We start from the raw sequence: 17,204 nt of genomic DNA on the forward strand, positions 1-17,204 counted from the left end.
CTAATGGCATGAATCACAATCCCTTCTGAATGAAGGGCAAGAGTTTATAAAGAGCCTAATAAGAAATTCCGAGAGTGGATTAAGTCTGAGCTAATTTTAATTATAAATGTAACGTTATAATGACAATAATTGCCACTATTTTGGTTCCAAACACAGCATGCATCAACTCACATGATTCTCAGCAGCAATCCTACAGGGAAGGTGCAGTTAACTCTACTTTGCAAAGGTGGACACAGAGGCAGAGGGAGGCCTAATAACTTGCCCCGGCTTCCTCCCCAGATAGTGAGTGGCTAAAATGGGATCTGAACACTAGAGCATATGCTGCTAAGGACTGAGTTGCTGGGCTGAGTTGAAGAGTTTCAAAGGCTGAGTGGCCACAAAGATTCTCCTTTCTCTCACTACTTTTCCTCTTTGCTGCTTCGTCTCCTCTGCCAGTTCCAAGTGATTTTAGAGCTCAACTCAGTCAGGATGTGTTCCCTCTCTGGAATATTCAAGCACGCCCATCCTATCTCAACCCTGCACCCCTGTGCTTTCTGCGTCATCAGGGGGTAGAATGCGGAGCTCAGTGGCCAGATGGACTGATTAATAAGCCAGCAGGATAGAAGCCAGCTTCCCCCTCATCCCAGAGAATGTGTATGAGGCCCTGAGAACCCAGTCCCTCTTTCTCTGTTGTCTGGGTTAACACGGGTAGCCTCTGAGCCTCACCGGGCTAATGTGGTATTACCTGAAGGGGGTCTCAAGGAAGCTTGGTCCTGAGCCTGCATCTATAAGAGTTACATAGTGTTGGGGAGATGGTGGTGTGCAAGCTTCACTTCCTACAGATTCATGATGTTCATTAATATAATAATATCCCTTGGAAAAGCTTCCACCAATGAAATCAATACAGCAACTTCCTTTATCATAGGATTTCTCAAACCTTTCAAATTAGAGAAACCTCCTTTTTTTTTTTTTTTTTTTTTTGGTTACATTTAGTAACTCCAAACTATGGCTGTTATTTGGAACCACTCTGAGACAATGGATTTTTATAATACAATACAATGAATACTGTGAGACAGGAAGTTTTTATGAGGCTGTTTGGTACTAAGGATATTTCCATGTAAGGGGATTGAGTGATGCCTGAAGACGGCCTAAAGATTTTTTTTTTTTTTTTTGAGCAATTTATTGGTAAATGGCAACCCACTCCTGTATTCTTGCCTGCAGGATCCCATGAACAGAGGAGTCTGGTGGGCTGCAGTCTATGGGGTCACAAAGAGTCGGACATGACTTAGTGAGTAAACAACAACAACAATCGATGATATCTTCATGACTGTGCCAACATAACCACATCGGATTGGGGCATCAAAACATCCCATATCCTTCCTCTGAGCCACTTACTTGCCTAGGAGTAGGAACACAGAGATGCTTAAGATTCAGTTCTTAACCTCCAGAAAGACACAGATTACCAGCAGAGGGCAAAATGGGGGTACCCTTCTACAACTGACCAAATGCAAGGGCCATGTGGTGGTGGTGGTTTAGTCGCTAAGTCGTGTCTGACTCTTATGACCACATGGACTATAGCCCTCCAGGCTCCTCTCTCCATGGGATTCTCAAGGCAAGAATACTGGAGTGGGTTGCCATTTCCTTCTCCAGGGGATCTTCCCAACCCAGGATTGAACCCCGGTCTCCTGCATTGCAGGGATGGTGGAGCCTGGTGGGCTGCCATCTGTGGGGTCACACAGAGTCGGACACGACTGAAGCGACTTAGCAGCAGCAGCAGCAGCAGCTCCTGCATTGTAGGCAGATTCTTTACTGACTGAGCTACAAGGGCAATATCAGTTCAGTTCAGTTCAGTAGCTCAGTCATGTCCAACTCTTTCCGACCCCATGAATTGCAGCACGCCAGGCCTCCCTGTCCATCACCAACTCCCGGAGTTCACTCAAACTCACATCCATCAAGTCGGTGATGCCATCCAGCCATCTCATCCTCTGTCATCCCCTTCTCCTCCTGCCCCCAATCCCTCCCAGCATGCTGTCCTGTAATTAAAGAAGAAACGTACTAGCAGCATGAACACAGCAATGAGGGCGCCATGATTCTGGTGGATGGAAGGACAGGATGTTCCAGAAAGGCTGCTCGGAGGAGGTAGCATTTCTGCAAGACAGTGATGAATGAGAAGTAGTGTGCCAGGGACACAGGGGACAATTCAGGAAGCAGGATGACAAGGCTAGGAGATACGAAAGCATATTTTGCATTTTGAAGACATGGCAGACAGGAACATGGTGGCAAGCGAGATCCCAGAGAGCCTGACAGCCAGAATCTGAAGTGCTAAGAGGGGATGGGTACCTGTGAAATGGTTTGGCCTTTGACCCTGAGGCTGTGTGGGCAGGTGGTGTGGTTCTGAATGCTTCCAGCAGAAGAGAGGCATGACCTTACCTGTGTTTGGGTTGGACTGAGCGTATACAGAGCAGCGTGCAGCAGGGAGGCAGTGAATCTCTTTAGGAGGGTCTGAGCCTAGAGTTTATGCTGGATCGCTTTCATTTGTTTCTCTCCCTGCCCCCTCAGCTCACCCATACCTGGCTTTGTGGCTCAAGGAGGCTGGCTTTGATGGACCACCTCAATGAACTCTCTTGCATGGGTACCCCTTGGGTCAGCAAATGGGAGACACCAGCAGAAAGTGTGGTGGGAGGTGGCTGAGCAAGGTTGGGACATCTATCCCTCTGACTTCTCTCCTGTCTGTGTCCCTGACTACAGGTCACAGCTTCCCTTAGGCAGTGGTCTCCATGGGATTCCCTCTCCATGTGCTGGCAACCTACCCCTCACCTAGGACCACTGCTCCCAGCCACAGGGTACTGAATATCTGCTTTCTAGGACTTCCCCCCACAACTTTCTGCAAAGCCTTGTGTGAAACCTTTCACACTTGAGCAAACTGTATGCTTCCTGCTGGGGCCCTTGATATCGGTTTCCCTAGTGAAAAGAAAAAAAAAAAAAAGGAATTAATGCTCATATCCAGATTAATTCATGACTCACTGAAATATCCAATGATCTTTCTAACCAGCCTGCATGCTGTGTGTGTGTGTGTGTGTGTTTGTGTGTGCATGTACAAGGGCAGATTGGCATTTATCTGGCAGAGTAAGACACCCTAATGGGAAACAAATGGTCCTACCTAGCCCTGATAAGTGGGTCTTAGAAGGCAGAATGTTTGCTCAGCTTAGCTTATTTTGGTGATGACTGCCCGGAGCTGCTGCCTGCAGAATCTAAAGCCTGGACCGCTTAGGTCAGACGAGAGCAGGGATTTCTAAGGGAACAGTGTGACCACACACCTGGAGGCTAAGCGATACCTACAGGTAGAGGTTGCTGTAGCAATTTAGAACCACCCATGTAATGGCCGGGGGATGGGGAGGAAGATGACTCAGAAGGTCACATCCAGTTGTGAGCGTATAATTGTTTGAACCTGTCTTTTGAAACTCTAAGAAACAGTTCAAGGCTTCTGTGATATGAGTGGTTTGTTTACAGCTTAAATTAGAGCATGCCATTTTTAATACAAGTGACAATGGGAGTGCCAGACAGAATCTAGGAAGTACCTACACGGAAGCCTCAACTCTGCCTCTAGCAGAGAAATCTATTTCAGGAAACTTACTGGCACCAAGATGAGAGTATCCAAATATACCCTCTGAGATAACAGATAGATGGATAAAAACAGAGAGATGGAGTAAGACGGCCCAGTTTCCAATTCATCCTCCACATCCCCATCCACTTGACTATCTTTCTCCTGCATCTCGGCAACCAGAAAAATCTCTCTTCATTTTACAGGTGCAAACGATCATCATATCTTCAGACACAAAAGCAGAAGGACCTCTAAATACCATCAAGTTCAGAGGTGGTAAATACCTGACCCATCTGTCACCACTCCCATCTGCTGAAGTCAGGCCTCATCAGTCAATCCTAACAATCTTTCCAGCTGAGTCAGTCTGTAGCATCAGAAATCTTCCAAGCTTAACATCCAAGGCAGCCCCGCCCATTTGCCTGAGTTGGCACCTAAGAGGTCTTCTCTAATTTAGTCCAACCTCTTGGGTAGATGGATGCACCGAAGCCCAGGGAGGATTTTCAAGACAAGGGTTGGAGTCGCTGTTTGGCTTATGGTCCCCCGACTCCCTTCCATGCTTGTCTCTCTGCTTTGTGATCCTGTTCCCTCATTGTAGATGACTAAGCCAGAGGTCAGCTCCTAACTCAAGCCAGGCCAATAAGATTCCTTCTCTAGGATTCTTCAAACTGCAGCTCAAGGAAGAGAAGCATTCACTGTTTGGTGGTAAGAACATGAGAGCCTTAGAAACTCACTGTTATCACAACCCAACCATGGGAGTGGGAGTGGGGAGGAACGAAGCCATCGGGGAATGATGCAGAGAGGAAAGACAGAATTCTAATGCCACATAATTCACTCAACTTCCTTCATCCCTCCGGCCAAGCTGATCTTTCACCCTTCCCATGGCAGCCTTCCAACACAGTTGCCATTAAGCTAATTTGAATTAGGTTTCTTTTTCCTGGAGCCAAAAACATCTGACTAATAAAGAGCAGAAAGGATTTCCATGCAGCATGGGGGTGGGGGGCAACATGGTGGCATGCTGGATAGAGTAAAGGTCTTGAGATCAGAAGCTTTGTGTTCAAATTGCAACTCACTCTCTTACCAGTGGTTCTACTTAAGACCTTAGAACATCAGCTTCTTAATCTGTAAAATGGGGGAAGGGGAGAATAAAAATAGCCTTGACTTTAGAAGATGACTGTAAGGCTCACATGTAAGATGCTATATAAAAGCCTCTGCCCAGTCAAGCGAGACCAAAACGCTGCCTATGCCTGTCTTCAGTGTGAAATCAGGACTGAAACCCAGGCGTCTTGACTCTCAGCCCAGGGAGCTTGCCAAAAAAAAAAAAAAAATCATACTTTTATATGTCTTTCTCCCTTCTCTCTCTCTCTTTCCCCACTGAAAGATCTGTGGTCCCATTTTAACATTAGAAGTCCCATTTGAAAAGTGTTTAACTTCTAATGCAGATATAACAAGTCGTTTCTCAGTTTCACTGTATCTGCAAAGCCTTCTATAATTCAACATCAAATATTTATTATTACATTTATTAAACTTTTAATAATTTAGCATCTCCTGCATGTAAGAGAGAAGCTTAGCTAACTGGTTGCCCTTTATCCAACCTGGGTCACTTCAATATTTATATTCCAAAGTCTCCATTTGAGTTTCATTTAGAAGAGGCTGCGCCGTGGGCCGTCCACCCCAGCTGACAGTCGACGTCTGCTACGGCCTCCCCAGTGGCAAAGACTAACAGAAATCTGGTGCCGGATGGTGTTTGAGGAGATTTACCGAGGCTGGGCAGAAACACATCCTAATAGACTTCAGTTTTATTATGATTGCTAAACTAAAATGGGGGAAAATATACGACTCTGGGCTCACTGGCTGAGTGACAGCCAGTGAGGCTGGGAAGAGATGTGGGTAGAGCTCAGATCCATTTGTTGCGGAGTGCAAAGCTCTTTATGTTAATGCTTCTCAGAGGAGCTTCACATGCCTAAAGACGGGAGGGAGGTGGTGGTACAAGGCAAATTCCAACATCCAAATCCCATGAGTCCATCTGTGAGTGCTAAACAGATGCCCTATTGCCCCCAAAGTCTCCCCTGACCCCGTTTCATATTTCACCTTCCACTTGAATGGAACAGACTTCCACACACACTCAGTGGATTCAATGGTCAGCAAAGATGAGGACAGACAGTCCAATGCATGGATCCCTCAGTCTCACAGAGAACCCCTGCATTAGCAGCCTGGGGGTGCACAAGCCTGATGTTGACCCAAAAATCCACACTTGTGGCAGTTGTCCTGAGTGTGTCTGTGCTGTCGTGTCCAACTCTTTGCGACTCATGGCTCTTTTGTCCATGAGATTTCCCAGGCAAGGATACTGGAGTGGCTTGCCATTTCCTCCTCCAGGGGATCTTAGCCAACATTTACTGAGCATTCACCCTACAACTTGAGTTCAAATTCTGATTCTGCCACACACTGCCTGTAACCTGTTGGGTAAATGGTTTAAACTTCTGGTGCCTCAGTTTCCTCCTCTATGAATGGTATAGTAACTCCATCATTGAGTCATTGTGGAGAAATCAGAATGAACCCACCTAAAGTTTAGACAGGGCCTGATCCAAAATAAATGCTTAATACATGTGAGCCATGATTATCTATGACTGTGGTGCTGAGAGTTGAAGTGTGTTCTCTTGTTCAACCGGCAAAAACATCCCAAGGTACAACAGCAATCATCATTCCCATTTGCAGTTAGGAAACCGAGGCTCACAAAGCTTAAATACACTGCCCGAGGTCAGCTGCTAAGTGGTGGAGATGGAATCAGAACTCGGGGAGTTTGATTCCAGAGCCTTCACTATTCCCTCTGCCCAAATCTCCCTTCTTCTGTGTTTCAAGCAGGTAAGTGAGCTGCCTACTGAAGTTCTCATGCCCTTTGGGAAAAGAATGTCTACGTGAGTAACTGGTGTGAAGGGAAAAGCACCTGGGTCCTGAGACTGTCTAATAAGGGCTGCAGAAGCCCACCTGTGTTTCAACATCTCCCTGGTGAGGGAAGTATGCTTCTTGGTTCCCTACCATGCAAATACACACACACACACGCGCGCGCGTGCGCACACACACTCATTTACAAAATCTGTTGAAGTTGTAGCGAAGTTAAAGGCAAGAAATGTGAATTCTACTTCTTGAGTATGTTTATCCATTATTAATCATAGTACATACACGAGGAGACTGAGGCACAGAGAGGTTATACAACTTGTCCACAGCCACACAGCCAGTAAGTGGCAGAACCAGGATTTGAGTCTGAAGACTGAGTCAAGACTCCATGCTCCTCCTCTCTAGAGAGCATCTGGGGTACCAAACCACACAAGGCCTGCATCAAGACTCTGCTCACCTGAGGCTCAGCAGCCCTGGGCCTTCCTGTCCAGGTGTCAAAGGGTAAAACACCACCTGCCCTGGGGGAGCCTCATCGCTGCCTACCCCCCACCCCCTGCTGCCCTGCTGCTCTGACCCCTCGCCTCTGCTGCTGAGGTCTTCGGTGATCAAAAGGAAAGCAGGGGCCCTTCTGGGTCTGCTTCCAGGCCACAAACTACATCTTTCATCACCTTAACCCAACTGGGTCAGATGATTACTTCCTTATTTGTACTAAAATGCTGTCCAGAACTTCCCACCCATAGAATACCAGCTACACGTTAGGGTGTTGTACTAGTTACTCTATGTACATGACATTGATTCTAACAACAACCCTCTGAAGGAAACACAACAGTCTCTACCTTCTAGATTCAGAAATGAAAGTTGGAAGAGGTGAATTGACTTGGCCCAGGGAGTTCAGGGAGCAATTGCGGTGTCAAGATTCATATCCAAATCTGCAGGAGTCCAAGAAACACTCACTTTCCCACACCTTCTTCTCTTTCTGGTCCTTACATTTCCAGAGCCTACCACACAAGGAAGAAGCTAGAGTGCTTTTGATGAGGATTTCACCCTAGAATGGATGGCACAAGTTTCTAGAACACACTGTACCTGACCAGGTATACTGTCTGGGCAAAAGGCAGACTCTGATATCTGTACCAACCACACAGGAGTACCTGCTGGGACCCTGAATGGTGAATATGCTCTCCTTTACCATAAAGGAGGCTGAGCACTGAAAAACTGATGCTTTCAAATTGTGGTGCTGGAGAAGACTCTTGAGAGTTGCTTGGACAGCAAGGAGATCGAACCAGTCAACCCTAAAGGAAATCAACCCTGAATACTCACTGGAAGGATTGATGCTGAAGCCAAAGCCCCAATACTTTGGCCACCTGATGCTGGGAAAGAGTGAGGACAAGAGGAGAAGGGGGCTACAGAGGATGAGATAATTGGATAGCATCACCGACTCAAAGAACATGAGCTTGAGTGAACTCCAGGAGATAGTGAAGGGCAGGGAATCTGGTGTGCTGCAGTTCATGGGGTCACAAAGAGTCACACATGACTTAGCAACTGAACAACAGCAAGTGCCCCCAGAATCTCTGCTGACTGTCTCAGCCAGGCATCCAGAGCTGAGGAAAGACAAGGAGAGGGAGAAGGCAGTTTGAGGTTCCATGCCGTCTCTTCTCACTGAATCCTCTGCCACGTGCCCCTTGGCATTACCTGCCGGACACACTGACCTGGAGCCTGGAAGCTCCCTCATCAGGCGTGTCTCTCCAAGACCCCATGTCTTGTCTACACATCTGTGGGTTTTTCCTTTTTCATTGTTGTTGTTCAGCATCCATTCGCTGCCTGTCCTGATTCCCCTCATCCTACCTGCAATCTCAATCCACGTGGTAAAGGTCCCCCATCCTCGCTGGCTTGAGAGTGGGTCAGTGACCCAGGTGTGGCTAATTTTCGTCATTTATTTGAGATATTGGCATTAGTGTTAGTCACTTAGTCACGTCTGACTCTTTGCAACTCCATAGACTGCAGCCTGAAAGGCTCCTCCATCTATGGAATTCTCCAGGAAATAATACTGGAGTGGGGTGCCATTCCCTTCTCCAGGGGATCTTCCCAACCCAGGGATTGAACCTGGGTCTCCTGTATTGCAACCAGATTCTCTACCATCTAAGCCATCTGCTGCTGCTGCTAAGTCGCTTCAGTCGTGTCCAACTCTGTGCAACCCCATAGATGGAAGCCCACCAGGCTCTCCCATCCCTGGGATTCTCCAGGCAAGAACACTGGAGTGGGTTGCCATTTCCTTCTCCAATGCGTGAAAGTGAAAAGTGAAAGTGAAGTCGCTCAGTCGTGTCCAACTCTTAGCGACCCCATGGACTGCGGCCTACCAGGCTGCCCCATCCATGGGATTTTCCAGGCAAGAGTACTGGAGTGGGTTGCCATTGCCTTCTCTATCTAAGCCATCAAGGAAGCTTAAATATCGTCAAATATGACAAACAGAGGCATCATAGCCAAGAGGCAAGCAGCATGGAGTCATAATTCAGATCTTCAGGACTCAAATCCTGGTTCTGCCACTTCTTGGCTGTGTGACTATGGGCAAGTTACATAACCTCTCTGTGCCTCAGTTTCCTCATCCAGTTAATAAGGGTAAAGATGAAATGAGCTCATTTCAGCAACTACTTGGGAAGCGCCGCACAAGGAGGAGCTCTCACTGCTGTCGCTCAGTACCAGGACTGCTGCTTAAATCATAAGGAAACAGGGCATCTCTTTGCCCTGGCAATGCCTGGCTGAGGCTGCGAGCCTGGAGTTGTTGGTAAGAGTGTGCCCAACAATGATATTAACACAGAGGAAGACAGAGGTGAGGGATGGGAGAGAGACAGAAATGCTGAGGCCCAGCAACTTTATAGAGCCTATAAATCCTGCTGGACTCAAAGCCGTTGCCACCCTGGAATTTTCAAGTTTTTCCATCCTTTGTTTTTTATGGAAGCCAGATGAGCTTTAGCTTGTTTTGCTGCCAGGATGCAAACGTCAGCGGACACTAGAACCACCTGAGGAGTAGTTAAACCAGATTACTGCTTAAACAAGATTACAGGGCCCACCTCTGAAACATCTGATTCAGGTCTTGACTGATGTATGCATTTCCTACGGCTGCTGGAACAAATCGTCACAAATCGGGATGGCTTAAAACTATCAGAACTCCGAAATCAGTATCACTATGTATTCTTGTCTGGAAAATCCCATGGACAAGAGGAGCCTGGTGGGCTGCTGTCCATAGGGTTGCACAGAGTTGGACACGACTGAAGCGACTTAGCATGCCATGCATTGGAGAAGGAAATGGCAACCCACTCCAGTATTCTTGCCTGGAGAATCCCAGGGACAGAGGAGCCTGGTGGGCTGCTGTCTATGGGGTCACACAGAGTTGGACATGAATGAGGCAGCAGTACCAGGCCAAAGCCAAGGTGTTGGCAAGGCTGCCCCACCCCCCCACCGCTGCCTGCCCCTGTGAGGTCCTAGAGGAGAAGATGCCCCGTGCCTCTCCCAGCTCCTGGCGGCTCCTGGCACCCCCTTCTGTGGTTGTCTCGCTCTAGTCTCAGATTCCCTCTCCACATTGTCATCTCCTCTGGGTGTATTACATGCCCTTCTACTTCCCTCCTATGAGGGCACCTGTAATGGTATTTGAGGCCCATCCAGATAATCCAGGATAATCAACTTTCTTTAAGATTCTTAACTAAATCCCATCTGCAAAGACCATTTCTTTCCCAAATAAGGGAACATTTACGGGCTCCAGGGATTAGAAACTGACCCCGTCGGGGGTCACTGCCACTGTACCACAGTTGGAGTCAAAGAACCTGCTTCTAACAAGGTTGCAGGTGATGCTGAGAATACACACTTGCAGAACCAGCGGCCCGACGGCATCCTGCTGAGACTTGGCAGTTTGGCTCAGAGGCCTTCTCCTCCATGAAGCGGGTCCTTCAACTCCCAGGTGAGTTAAACCACCGGCTTCCTTGGGTCCTTTCTCTGCCCTGAACTTCCCCTCTAACTTCTTCAACAGTCACAAAGTAGAACATGTTTCGTTTGCAATTTTGTCTCATTTAACGCACCAAGATCTCTGTCTTAACATTTCTCTATCTTCGATACTTAGCCTGGCACACGGTAAGTGAAAGTGAAGGCGTAAGTCACTCAGTCGTGCCTGACTTTATAACTCCATGGACTGTAGACTGTCAGGATCCTCTGTCCATGGGATTTTCCAGGCAAGAATACTGGAGTGGGTAGCCACTCCCTTCTCCAGGGCATCTTCCAGATCCAGGGATCGAACCCAGGTCTCCTGCATTACAGGTAGATTCTTTATTGTCTGAGCCACCAGGGAAGCCCAGAAACATCTAGCCAGTCTCCCTGCAGGGAGTCAAGCTCCGGCCTCCCACATGACAGGCAAGGATACTCACCACTATACTAATGAGGAAGCACAAGGTAGGTGTTAAATAAATTTTTAGTGCTTGAAAAAAAATTTTTTTTTAGTGCTTGGAATTGAGAGGTCAAAAGAACAAGGAACTCTTCTAAATTCCATTGAGAACCAATTCAATGTGAAAATTGTCACCAAGTGAGCCATGCTGGCTTGCATTCTGATGTCCCATTATTCTTTCAGTGTTGTACGGGAATTAACAGTATTTCACCATTTCATTTTCATTGACTTGAGATCATAGAAAAATCGCTGAGGGGCTCCAAAAGCTGGGCTTTGTGGATGATTATTATTCCAACCATAATAGCAACTCTTGCGTCTCTCTTCTAAGAAGAATCAGCTCTCGGTGAAACTATGAAGAAGGCCCACTGTGTAGCAATAAGTGCTGTTTGCCATGCTTCTCTCCCCAAGAGTATCTTTTATTTCATCTCTCAAGTCAAGTTTCTTATTCAGCGCTCCTCGCTGCACCATGCAGTCCCTGAAAGCCTAGGTGGGCCTTATTCATCGCTGTATTCCTATGGCACCTGGCACAGTGCCTGGCACACAGGAGGGGCCCAGATGAGGTTTTCAGAATTGAAAGGAATCTGCACGCAATTTAAATTTAACTCGAGTTCGCTTCTCCACCTTTGTAGCTGACATCATTAGTGTTTCGAATGCTAAAGCTCTCATTCCCAGCAACTTCCTGCTGGAACAGGCCAGAGAATGGGCGCTGTCCAGGGGAGAGTTCTTTTCTTTGGCCCTTCAACCCTTCAGACTTGAAAGCCATCCCTCCCACCTTAAATTCCACACAGCTGAATCTGTCCACAATTCAAGGTTAATTGCCAATGTTTCTCTCCTGCACATCTTTTCTGATTCCTTTGGTCAGGAATTTTTCCTTCATTTCCAATCCCAAGGCACTCTGTGTACACTGCTTCAATTATTCTGCAAATACCCCATATCCATAAAGCCACGGGACCTACTATACTAAACAAGATTTTATATATTCATTTAAATCTTCCTCAAGCCCCATGACAAAGGGGTTAATGCAAATTCTCAATACCAAGACCTTATTGATTTTAAGATGCACCATAGATTAGATGAAGCCTTTCAGCAAAAGAAAGAGAAAGAATTAAAGAGAGAATAGAATGCACTATACTATGCCACAATAACAACATAATAACAACAAATGCTTCTAGAGAGTTCGGAGAAGGCAATGGCACTCCACTCCAGTACTCTTGCCTGGAAAATCCCATGGGTGGAGGAGCCTGGTAGGCTACAGTCCATGAGGGGTCGCTAAGAGTCGGACACGACTGAGCCACTTCACTTTCACTTTTCACTTTCACACATTCGAGAAGGAAAAGGCAACCCACTCCAGTGTTCTTGCCTGGAGAATCCCAGGGATGGGAGAGCCTGGTGGGCTTCCATCTATGGGGTCGCACAGAGTTGGACACAACTGAAGCAACTTAGCAGCAGCAGCAGCTAGAGAGTTCACCATGTTCCAAACTCAGTGCTTTACAAGGATGGTAACTGTAGCCATGAAATTAAAAGATGCTTGCTCCTTGGAAGGAAAGCAATGGCAACCTTAGACAGTTTATTAAAAAGCAGAAACATCACTTTGCCGACAAAGGTCCATATAATCAAAGCCATGGCTTTCCCAGTAGTCATGTATGGATGTGAGAGTTGGACCATAAAGAAGGCTGAGTGCCAAAGAATTGATGCTTTCAACTGTGGTGTTGGAGAATATTCTTGAGAGTTCCTTGGACAGCAAGCAGATCAAACCAGCCAGTCCTAAAGGAAATAACCCTGAATGTTCTTTGGAAGGACTGATGTTGAAGGTGAGACTCCAATACTCTGGCCATCTGATGCAAAGAGCCCACTCACTGGAAAAGACCCTGATGCTGGGAAAGATTGAGGGCAGGAGAAAAAGGGGATGACAGAGGATGAGATGGTTGGATGGCATCACTGACTCAATGAACATGAGTTTGAGCAAACTCGGGGAGATGGTGAAGGACAGAGAAGCCTGACCTGCTGCTGTCCATGGCGTCGCAAAGAGACAGACACAACTGAGCAACTGAACAACAACATGCCTTTTAATTCTCACCACTCTCTTATCCAGCACAGACAGTCTTCTATCTGTGTTATCCACGGGGCCACCAGAGCTTCGGATAAGCTCTTGCAGCAAGCAAGTGGGAGACCCGGGACTGGAACTCGGGTAGTTCAGTTGGGCTCTACAGTCTCTGCTTTTTGAAGAATGAACTACCTTACATAACAGACTGCATCTTTAATCAAAATATGCCATACATAGAGAAAAATGTGCAAATTATATCGACACAAATAGATGAATTTTTACAGAATGAAAACACCCATACAACCACCACCCAGATCAACAGATCAAATATTGCCAGTATACTTCCCTTAAATCACTATGCCCTCCATCACCCCAAGGTAATCCCTACTTTATTTCTAATATCATAGTTTAGTCTTTACTGTTTTTGATCCTTATTTAACCATAATATTTATTTGTGTCTGGCTTCCATAATTCAGCCTTATATTTGTGAAATTCATCAGTGGTGATGTGTGTAAGGGTTGTATTCATTAATATTCAGCATCAATAACATTCCATTGTTTTGTTTTATTTATCTGTTTTTGTTGTTGTTGTTATTGACAGGCATCTGCATTTTCCCCCTAGTTTTTTGGCAGTACAAATGAATACTATTATTACTATTCTTGAACATATTATTTGTGGTCTTCCCAGGTGGCGCTAGTGGTAAAGAACCAGCCTGCCAATGCAGGAGACTAGGAGACGTGGGTTTGATCCCTGGGTTGGGAAGATCCCCCAGAAGAGGGCAAGGCAACCCACTCCAGTATTCTTGCCTGGAGAATCCCATGGACAGAGGAGCCTGGCAAACTGCAGTCCATAGGGTTGCAAAGAGTAGGCCATGACTGAATCATCTTAGCATGCACGCACAGACACGCGCATCTATAGGATAGGGGCTTCTCAGGTGGCACCGGTGGTAAAGAACCAGCCTGCCAATGCAGGAGACATAAAAGACATGGGTTCTATGCCTGGATTGGGAAGATCCCTGGGAGGAGGGCATGGCAACCCACTCCAGTATTCTTGCCTGGGGAATCCCATGGACAGAGGAGCCTGGAGGGCTACAGTCCATAGGATCGCCGAGTCCAACAGAACTGAAGCATCATAGTGCGTGCACACACATACATGCACACACACACACATCTATAGGATAAGTAGATACTCAACTTTAATAGATACAGCCCTGTAGATTTGCACAGTGGTCACACTAACTTACATCCCCACTATAAAGGTATGGGAGTTCCAGTTTTTCTATATCTTTACCAACATTTGTCATCATCAAATTTTTTAAAATTTAGACACCCAGGTGAGTTGAGCCTGTACTTTTTGAGTCTAACTTGCTCTGTCTCTCCTAATGTGAGATTCCATAAATTCATATCTGCCCATAAATTCCATAAATTCATATAAATTCAACCCTGTCATGGATTTAAAACCAAAACAAAAAAATCAAATAAGAAAGCAGCTTTAAATTTTCCCTCCCAATCCTATCCAAATGCTTATCTTTTCCTTCCTCACTCTGCTTTTTTTCCTTTAATCTCACAGTTGTGATTCTGTGGCATATTATTGGCTATCTATAATTATGATCTGTTATTTATTAATTTCTAACATAGCATATGACTGAAACTTATTAATTCTTTAAACGTCTGTGATATGCTTGCTCGGGCAATGTCATGTCAAACAAGGTTTATTAGTGAAGCTCGGAAAACTCAACCTACAGAGCACAGATTCTTTTGAATGGTGATGATTACAATCTTTCATCCACCCTTGCAATGAAACTGAACGTGAGAAGAAAGATGAAGGTAAGACTTAAAAGGCTGTCTGCAACTGCAAGCCCAGACAAAGACACGTGGGCACCCCAAACAAGATAAAAATTTAGTGACCTAATCAAACCAACATTCTTCAAATATTTGAAGTATATTTTGAACATTCTTCAAAGGGTTGAGAAGGAGGACCCCAAACTGCAAAACAGTATCCTTTCTCCCATCCTGAAAATTCTGATCTGGTCCTAACTTGATGAAGGCACACCCTCCGTGTAACCAGGCACAGCTTTCTTAGCAGTTCAGAAACATCTAATTGTTATCGGTTCATGACCTTTGAAGGTCTCACCCCCTTCAACTTACTACAGTATTCCTTTCAATTACTATAAAATTTTCCCTGAAATAAATTCTAGTCTATACTTTTCTCAATTTTGTTTTAGTATTTCCAAAGATGTTTTAAAGTCCTTGGAAGTTGATGTTCTGGTCCTCTCCATGTCTGGCTTGCTGTTGAATGTAATAATTCAAATTGAAGGAGAAAAGGCAACTGAATTATCCTGCAGACCGTGGTCACTCTCAGCAGTATGACATAGCATGCAAACTTCCTGACTCAGCCTTCCCCATCGTGACCAGTTTCTACTTGAACTCTACTGTCAGAAGAATTGAATGCATCTAAAATTGATAAGCCTGTACTTTTGGAAGTATATTATGTACCAGTATTTACACATATTATTTAATCATTACAACAATTCTTAGGCGGTATTTCAATGATATCAAACCAGTCGATCCTAAAGGATATCAACCCTGAATATTCACTGGAAGGACTTATGCTGAAGCTGAAGCTCCAATACTTTGGCCACCTGATGTGAAGAGCTGACTCACTGGAAAAGACTCTGATGCTGGGAAAGACTGAGGACAGAAGGAGAAGGGGACAACAGAGGATAAAATGGTTAGATGGCATCATGGACTCAATGGACATGAGTTTGAGCAAACTTGGGGAGATAGTGAGTACAGGAAAGCCTGGCGTGCTGCAATCCAAGGGCTCACAGAGTTGGACACGTCTGAACAACAACAACAATTTCAATGAAATAGTTAAGAATATGGGTTCAGGAGGTGGGGAGATGGCAGGCTGAAGTTTGGCTTCACCACTTCCTAGTGAAGGTATCACCTATATACCTCAGACTTTCTTCTTTTTAATTTGTAAAATAAAAATAACAATAGCATTATTTTGGGGGTTGATGTAAGACTATAATGAGATAATGCTAGTGAAGCGTTTAGGAATGATCAGTGGGGGTGAGTTATGATTATTACTCCATACTGTGACGATATTACTATCCTCATTTTGCAAAGAGGTGGAAAGTTAGTAAGTTGAACTTGACCAGGGTCATATAGCTCATCCATGGTAGAGAAGCAATTCCAAGTCAGACTTGGTCAACTCCAGAATGAGTGTTGAACCATCAGCCAGTCTGACATCTATAGCTTCAGTGAAACTACAAATTCAATGTCAACAGTACAGAACTCCGAGGAAGTCTGGTAGAGACCTTTCAGTTGATTTGAGACAAGGTCACAAGGCCTCTTCAAGAAGAATCCTTCAATCAGATGCTCTTTTCTCCATTTTTGAAATATGTAATACTGAGTGACCTTAGCACTGAAGGCTTACTGATGCTTTATTGAAGTTACACTGACCTCAGTTCTAACAAAAACAGAAACCATGATAATTTGCCATGAATCAATTTGTATGTACATGAAACCATCTTAGTTTTTAGTAATTATCACTTCATTTTCTAAATATTATCTGTTTAATTTTCTATCTTTTAAAAATTACTTCTTTGGAGAAACACCAATAAAAAATCACGTTGTGTCCATCCCTTCATGAAAGGCTGAGAAGGTGAGTCTCCCTATCAAGATGCCACAGACATCAATAGCATCTTAAGTGAAAAGGCAGCTGTGCAGTGGTAGAATACCAAGCACTGGAAGTACGGGGCCATGCCTCCACGTTCCAGTTCAGGAGCTCATAAGCTGTGTACAAACCAGTTCCAAAAGCAAAATCAGAGTCCATTTTTTGCTACATTCAAACGCTAGAATTCTTCAACTAATCAAATCAGGAGGGGGAGGGGATAAAAACCTACACTAGAACGCTCCAGAATAGTGCTAGATTCAGATCTAAGATCACCTGTTTAATTAAATCAATAAACATTTAGTAGATGTCCAATATGGATGGGGAACTGGGAATTAAAAAGTGAAGTAAGTTATTTTCTTTGACCTTGAGGGATTCACTACATAATAGCACAGAACGATATGTAAGCAACTAATTAGAACACAGTAGAGTAAGTCTATAATGAAATTAACTACAAGGTACAAAATGTGGAAAGAAAGATGTAGTCTCCATCGTTTCATGAGTAAAGAGCAAATTCATTTGACCTGGACATTTCTCTCCTATTGATTAGCCCAGAGTCTGTTTCTAGTATCAGAGTCAAAAGA

The 17,204-nt window shown here is 45.1% G+C and overlaps 1 protein-coding gene across 12 annotated transcripts in view; it reads right to left on the bottom strand.

The window, feature by feature from the left end:
- ASTN2 (astrotactin 2) overlaps positions 1–17,204 on the bottom strand; it is a 1,030,196-nt gene that overhangs the window by 524,666 nt on the left and 488,326 nt on the right. The gene's annotated exons all lie outside the window — the stretch shown is intronic.

Source organism: Bubalus bubalis, chromosome 3 (genome assembly GCF_019923935.1).
Source record: "Bubalus bubalis isolate 160015118507 breed Murrah chromosome 3, NDDB_SH_1, whole genome shotgun sequence".
NCBI lineage: Eukaryota > Metazoa > Chordata > Mammalia > Artiodactyla > Bovidae > Bubalus > Bubalus bubalis.